A 7,409-nucleotide genomic window follows, 5' to 3' on the forward strand; every position below is an offset into this window, starting at 1 on the left:
ATCCTGGTTAGAAATGAACCTAGAGTTGTGAATTCAGTTCAGCCAAGAGCTGGGGTGGGGGGAGGCGGTGGTTTGGGATGGAAGACAGCCCTGATCTCCCTCTGCTGCTTCCTGAACATGTTACCTGGCACCCCTTCTCCACTTCCTGTATCATGTCATCCCCTCCCAGCTGCCCAGCAGGGCTACACAGGTAGGAAACCTGTTTTCCCCAAAGCAAAGGAAAAGATGCATGGGTCCTGGCTCAGTGTAAGGTGTGGGGGCTGTGGGGGATGGAAAGGTACCCAGGTAATGCCAGTAAATGCAGGGTACTACCCTTATGCTACAGAAAGATCCCCTTGAGCTCCATGGCTATTGTGCTCACCTCCTGGATGCTAGGACAGGAGGTGGCTCTGGCGTTCCAGGCGGGGACCTGTGCTGACGTCCCTGCTGGCCACCAGGACACATTTCCTGCCTCCCCAGCACCTCCCAGGACAGGCATGCCACGCACATCCGCCTTTCATTCCGGAAACTTCCCCGGGACAGCAGGCCGGAAGTGGGGCCTGAGCTGAGGGTCCCCACCTTGGATTCTGCAGGGGGGCAGCGTGGAGAGGGAGGGACTCCATCTCTGACCACCTCCTGACCCCAGGAAGACGTGACCAGATGGTATTACAGAGGCCATGATTCTGGGGTGGCTGGGGACAGAGGGCTGACATGGGGCCAGACATTCTGGTCAACCCTGAGGCTTACTTTCTCCAGGACCTGGGAGAGGTCCATCCCTTACCTGGGCCTTAGGCTTCCCTTTAAAGATAGGGGAGGGCCAGACCCTTCTGACTCTGATCAATACTGAGTTTGGGGGGCTTCACCCACTGCCCACATACCCCTGATTCGGTGCCATTTGACTAGGCCCCACTTGGGCGATGGTTTGGGCCATATCCTCAGTCCTCCCTGTGCCCTCAAGAGCAATAAGGCCCCAAGTTAGAGGAAGAGGAAGAGGAAGAGGAAGGCAGAAGAGTTCTGGGATGTTGAACATGAATCATTTAGCACAGCCACCTGAACCCCATTCTGGGATAGACAAGCCTCAGCCAGAATCATCTAGAACTCTGGCATTCTCACAGGAATCACAGCACTTGGACCTGCCATGGGCATGGGATTTTTCCTCCTCCTCCTCCTCTTTCTCCTCTCCTTCTCTTTTTACTCCTCCTCCTTCTCTTCCTCACCCTTCTCTTTCTTCTCATTCTCCTCCTCCTTCTTCTTTTTGAAGTAAAAACAGATTTTATACAGAAGTATTGGGGAAGAAAAGGAAAATCATGAGACTATATGAAATAGAGAACGCAACACTCAAGAAAGAATACAGGCTTCTCCAAAGGCGGAGAGAGCCCTGGTACACAGCCCAGCATGAAAGCACGCATGAAAAGTGCACATCTCAGGAGGCACCATGAACTCAGGCAACACGTGTATACCAGGCTTGGGTTCTTGCCCAGGTAGTTCTGGTGTCAATCAGGCTCAAGTCCTTGACAGAGTTGGCACCTCAGCCTCAGGCTACATCATCATAGTAGCTCCCCATATCTGCTTGGCTGGACCCAGGAGATGTTCCCCAGTAACCCCATGGTCTGATGGATTGGTTTATTTGGCATTCTGGATTGGAGAGACTCAAAATTTTTTAAAAAGCTGGGAAGATGGTGCTCCCCAAACAGTGCAAAACTGTTAGGGCTGTATCACTTACCTGGTCCAAGCTCCTCAATCTCAGAACCCACTTTGCCAAGCTGAGCATCTTCCGAAATGGCTCTGGGCCTCTGAGCATCCATGAGCGTGGCTCCTATAACATCTTAGAAGGGTTATTTTTTTGGTTGTTGGCCATACGTGGCAGTGCTCAGGGCTTACTCCTGGCTCTGTTTTCAAGGATTATTCATGGTAGTGCTTGGGGACCATCTGAGATTTTTGGGATCAAACCCAGGTTGGCTGGGTGCAAGGCAAGCTGCCAGTCCACTGTCCTATCTCTTTATCATCAATGTCTTTTTTTACGGGAGGGGAGCTCTCTCTCCGGTGCTTACTCTTGACTCTGCACTCAGGAATTACTCCTGGCAGTGCTCAGGGGAACAAATGGGATACCAGGGATCAAACTCGACTCAGCCGCATGCAAGGCAAATGCCCTACCTGCTGTGATACAATTATTCAGCCCCAAGCCTCAACAATTTTTTTAGGTTACATAAATGGGAGTTTCGAGCTACAGTTTATGAAGAACGAACAGGCAGGAATTAGATTGTTTTGTTTGGAGGCCACACTAGTGTTTGCTCAGTACTTGCACTCAGGGATCACTCCTACCGGGTTCAGGGGCCGGCCATATAGGATGCCGGGGAATGAACCTGTGTGCAAGGGATTTGGGGGGCCATATGTGGTGCTGAGGATCAAACCTGAGTTATCTGCATACAAGGTAAACACCTTCCCTCTCTGTCCTTTATTTCCATCCCTGGATCTGGCTCTGGAGGAGGTCTGAAGAGGAGGACTTGTAAGGAGAAGGAGCATTATGAACAGAAAAGCACCTACTCTCCATCGTTCAGCACCCCTTAGCTTCTGTGCAGGAATTCTGAGCAAATCAGAACTGGGGGTGGGGTGGGGTGACAGGGAGACACAACCCACAAGTGCAGAAGTAAAGTGGGAATCACATCTATAAATGCAGTAGCCACATTTGTACTAAGCCCGTTCCATAGATTCACTCTTTTCTTGAAAGGGACATAAACCAAGCCATGAAAAATCATGGGTACAAGGGCCCAATGCAGCAGAAAATTGGTACTCTCAGGAGAGGCCTCCACCCTGCCGAAGCCACACCTGCTGCATCCATCACCCACAATCATTGCTTTGCCTATGGCCCTGCCTCATCACTCCTATGTGATTCTCTGTGGAGACAACACTGACCAAACTTCAGGTAGGCTGATATTTGGGCTAATATTAATAGGGCCTTATTGGTATTATTGACACCCTTCCCTTGCATCCTTCTTCTTCCATGAGGCCTGGCAGCTGAGAACATACCCCACAAAAGCCACAGTATCAGTCGTAGTGCTGGGAATTTCTGGACAACTTCATTTGTTTGATGCTGTCATTCCTATAGGAACACAGCAACTTAACAGAACTCATGTTGTACAGCTAACAACATGAGCTTACTAAACCTTCTGCTATTGTATTAATGACTTCATTGGAGATAAATTTTTACAAATGTGCTTGCCATTTTTTTTCTTTTAAAAATTTTTTTCTTCCTTCTTTTTTATATTTTTTTCTTTTCTTTATTTTTTCTATTTTTTCCTTTTGTTTTGTTTTGTTTTGTTTTTGGACCACGCCTGGTGGCAGCACTAAGGGATTTCTCCTGGCTCTGCATTCAGCAATCACTCCTGGCAGGTTCGGGGGACCATATTGGATACTGAGGATCAACCTCTCCTCTGTCAGCTGTGTGTGTGCAAGTCAAACGCCCTATCTGCTCTGCTATCACTCAGCCCCTCTATTTTTTTTTAAAATAACTTTGATCTTACTGATCTGGAAACAAATATATTATGGTCAACGATGTCAACTATGTGATGCATTTACTTTAAATAAAGTTAAAAAAAATTTAAGAAAATTGGGGAGAGGGAATGGGTTGGAGCCGGGTCTGTCTGAAGGTGGAGCAGCACACTGACTGCTCCTGGGTGGGGTGATGAGAAAAGCTGGGCTTGAGGAGGACCCCAGATCTTATGGGGTGAGGAGCCCAGGGCCACCTCAGATGAGGAGGCAGGTTTGGAGGAGCACAGAGGTTCTGTTGCAGACACTTGATGTCAACCAAAGAGTCTTAAGCAAGATGGGGGCGTGGGTGGGAAGGGTCAAAAGTACAGTCCCGAGGGGCCTGAGTGGTAGCACAGTGGGGAGGGCACTAGCCTTGCACGCAACTAACCTGGATTCAATCTCCTGCACCCCATACAGTCCCCTGAACACCTCCAGGAGTAATTCCTGAGTGCAGAGCCTAGCGTTATCCCTGAGCACTGAAGGTGTGGCCCCAAACAATGACAACAGCAACAACGAAGCATAGAGTCTTTTGTGCAGTTGTGAATGTGGGACGCTATTATTGGGCGGGGTGGGGGGGCAGCAAAATACACCCAATCTAATGCCGTGAGACAGAAGTGAGTATTTGCTTCTGGGGCTGCTATAACAATGCTTCATAGAACAGAAATGGATCTCAATTCCAGGGACCCCAAGCCCAAAGTCCGCGTAGCTACAGGGGACACCAATAGGGGCTTCCTGTGAGCCCCTTCCCAGCACCTGCACTTTTGCTTCCGGCTCCTCCTCTGTCTTCACATGGTCCCGGGCTCCGCTCCCCATTTTGGACAACAGCCTGAGGTTTATCATGACATTGGACAGTAGTGGGGACCCTATTTTTGGGGATGTGTGGTGTGGACTTGTGTCTGCACACACCCTGGGGGGAAGTAGTTCACTGTTTTCAAAAATTGTATCAGCATAGGTCAAACACTCCATGACATTGAGACTAAAGGTATCTTTAAAGAGGAAACAGTACTCTCCAAAGAAGTGAAAGCAGAAATAAATAAATGGGACTATATTAAGCTGAGAAGCTTCTGCACCTCAAAGGAAATAGTGCCCAGAATACAAGAGCCACCCACTGAGTGGGAGAAACTATTCACCTAATACCCATCAGATAAGGGGTTAATATCCAAAATATGCAAGGCACTGACACAACTTTACAAGAAAAAATCATCTAACTCCATCAAAAAATGGAGGGGAAAGAAATGAACAGACACTTTGATAAAAAAAAAAAAAGAAATACAAATGGCTAAAAAGCACATGAAAAAATGCTCCACATCACTAATCATCAGGGAGATGCAAATCAAAACAACTATGAGGTACCATCTCACACCACAGAGATTGGCACACATCAGAAAGAATGAGAACAAGCAATGCTGGAGGGGATGTGGAGAGAAAGGAATTCTTATTCACTGCTGGTGGGAATGCCATCTAGTCCAACCTTTGTGGAAAGCAATATGGAGATTTCTCCAAAAGCTGGAAGTTGAGCTTCCATACAATCCAGCTAGACCACTCCTAGGGATATACAATACAAATAAAAATACAAATCAAAAATCCTTTTCTCACACCTGTATTCATTGCAGCGTTGTTTACAATAGCCAGACTCTAGAAACAGCCTAGATGCCCCTCAATAGATGAATGGTTAAAGAAACTATGGTACATATACACAATAGAATATTATGCAGCCATCAGAAGAAATGAAGTCATGAAATTTTCCTATACATGGATGTATATGGAATCTATTATGCTGAGTGAAATAAGTCAGAGGGAGAGAGATAAACACAGAATGAGCTCACTCATCTATGGGTTTTGAGAAAAATGAAAAACATTTGTGTAATGATTCTCAGAGACAAAATAGAGGAGGACTGGAGGGTCCAGCTCCTGACATGAAGCTCACCACAGGGATCGTTTAGTGCAGTCACAGAAATAATTACACTGAGAACTATCATAACAAAATGTGACTGAATGAGGGAAGTAGAAAGCCTGTCTAGAGTACAGGCCTATGTGGGGTGGGGAGGAAGGACACTTATGATATTAGTCATGGGAATGTTGCACTGGTGAAGGATTTATATACATATATATTAAAAAATCAAAAAAGAAAGAAAGAAAGAAAAGAAAGAAAAGGCCTCAAAACTCTTACCACAGGCTGTGTTCTTTACACTGACTGTATAGAAAGAGGAGGTACAGTAAATGCACCCCATATACACCTCGACCCAGGCCCTTTGCCTGGTCTGTATTGTGAATTGGGGGACAAAATAAATAAATTATGCAAATAAAAAAATTGTATCAGCAATATTTAAAAAATGCACATGTCTATGTATATATACATACACATATGTATACGTACATATACATATGTACTGTGAAAAAACACAAGACCTCGAATGGAGCCTCTTACCCGATTTTCTTTTTTTTCTATTTTTCATTACTTTATCTAAACACTGTGATTCATGGCTGTTCATAATACAGTTGTGGTTTTTTTTTTTTTTTTTTTTTTTTTTTTTTTGTTTTTTGGGTCACACCCGGCGGTGCTCAGGGATTACTCCTGGCTGTCTGCTCAGAAATAGCTCCTGGCAGGCACGGGGGACCATATGGGACACCGGGATTCGAACCAACCACCTTTGGTCCTGGATCGGCTGCTTGCAAGGCAAACGCCGCTGTGCTATCTCTCTGGGCCCAGTTGTGTTTTTTTTTTTACAGTTACAAAGTTGTTCATGATTTAGTTTCAGCCAGACAACGTCCAACACCCTTCACCAGTACACATTTTCTGCCACCAATGTCCTCAGTTGCACTCCTGTCTTTCCCACTGTTTGCCTCTGAGGCAGAATTTTTTCTTCTCTTTTCTCTCTCTCTCCCTCTTCCTCTTTTGTTTTTCTCTTGTAGACACTGTAGACATTGTGGTGTGCAATATTTTTATTGTTACTGAAGGGTCATACCCGATTTTAAGTGGACAATTTGGGAACACTGTACAAGTCCTTGGAAATCAGCACCATTCTCTCCCAGAATCTTTCACTTGCAAAACTCAAACCCACTAATCTGAACCCCCAGGTGGATCTCCTAAATCCACCATGCTAGCCCCCCTAATAGCCGACAGCCCCTCCCCTGCCCCCAGTCTGTCTCCACAACCTTGATTCCTGCTGTGCCCCAATGAGTGGGGTCCTTCTTACACAACTTAGTTTGTTTGTGGGTCATATCTGTTGGTGCTCAGGGCTTACTCCTGGCTCTGCACTCAGTGATCACTCCTGGAGGGGCTCAGGGGACCAAATAAGATGCCGGGGAGTGAAACTCAGGTTGGTGGTGTTCGAGGCAAGTGCCCCTACCTGCTATATGATGCTCCCACCTCCCACTACCATCTTATGTCACTGGTTCCAGTGTCCCCCCGATTCACCCCATTTTAGCCTACAGAAAGACCCTCCTTTGTAAGGCTCATAATCATTGTTGTGCAGGTTTGGGTAAGGAATGGGGGAACAATGCCACCCGTTATCAGGCACAGAGGATCAAGACCTGGTCAGGCCAATCTTCTGTGGCCCTAGACTTGGGAAAAATTAGGGGGCCACTTGGGGATCAAGGAATGGTTTGGGGACTTCAGGTTTTGGGTTAGTGACAGGGAGGTACTTGATGACCTGAAGCAGTGGTCCTCAAACTATGGCCTTCGGGCCACATATTGTATTTGTATCTGTTTTGTTTCTTCATTGCAAAATAAGATATATGCAGTGTGCATAAGAATTCGTTCATAAGTTTTGTTTTTACTATAGTCAGACCCTCCAATGGTCTGAGTGAGAGTGAACTGGCCCCCTGTTTAAAAAGTTTGAGGACCCCTGAGTCCTGAAGGAAGGACCAACTGGTAGAATAGAAGATGAAACTGAAGTGGA

General features: G+C 46.4%; 1 non-coding gene across 1 annotated transcript; it reads left to right on the forward strand.

Annotated features, from left to right (window-relative positions):
* The first annotated feature begins 5,660 nt into the window (after nucleotides 1-5,660).
* LOC126010077 (small nucleolar RNA SNORA51) lies at nucleotides 5,661-5,793 on the forward strand. Its single transcript, XR_007496215.1, has one exon. It is a non-coding gene; the product is annotated as a small nucleolar RNA SNORA51 (small nucleolar RNA).
* The last annotated feature ends 1,616 nt before the right edge of the window (nucleotides 5,794-7,409 follow it).

Source organism: Suncus etruscus, chromosome 5, assembly GCF_024139225.1.
Source record: "Suncus etruscus isolate mSunEtr1 chromosome 5, mSunEtr1.pri.cur, whole genome shotgun sequence".
Classification (NCBI taxonomy): Eukaryota; Metazoa; Chordata; class Mammalia; order Eulipotyphla; family Soricidae; genus Suncus; species Suncus etruscus.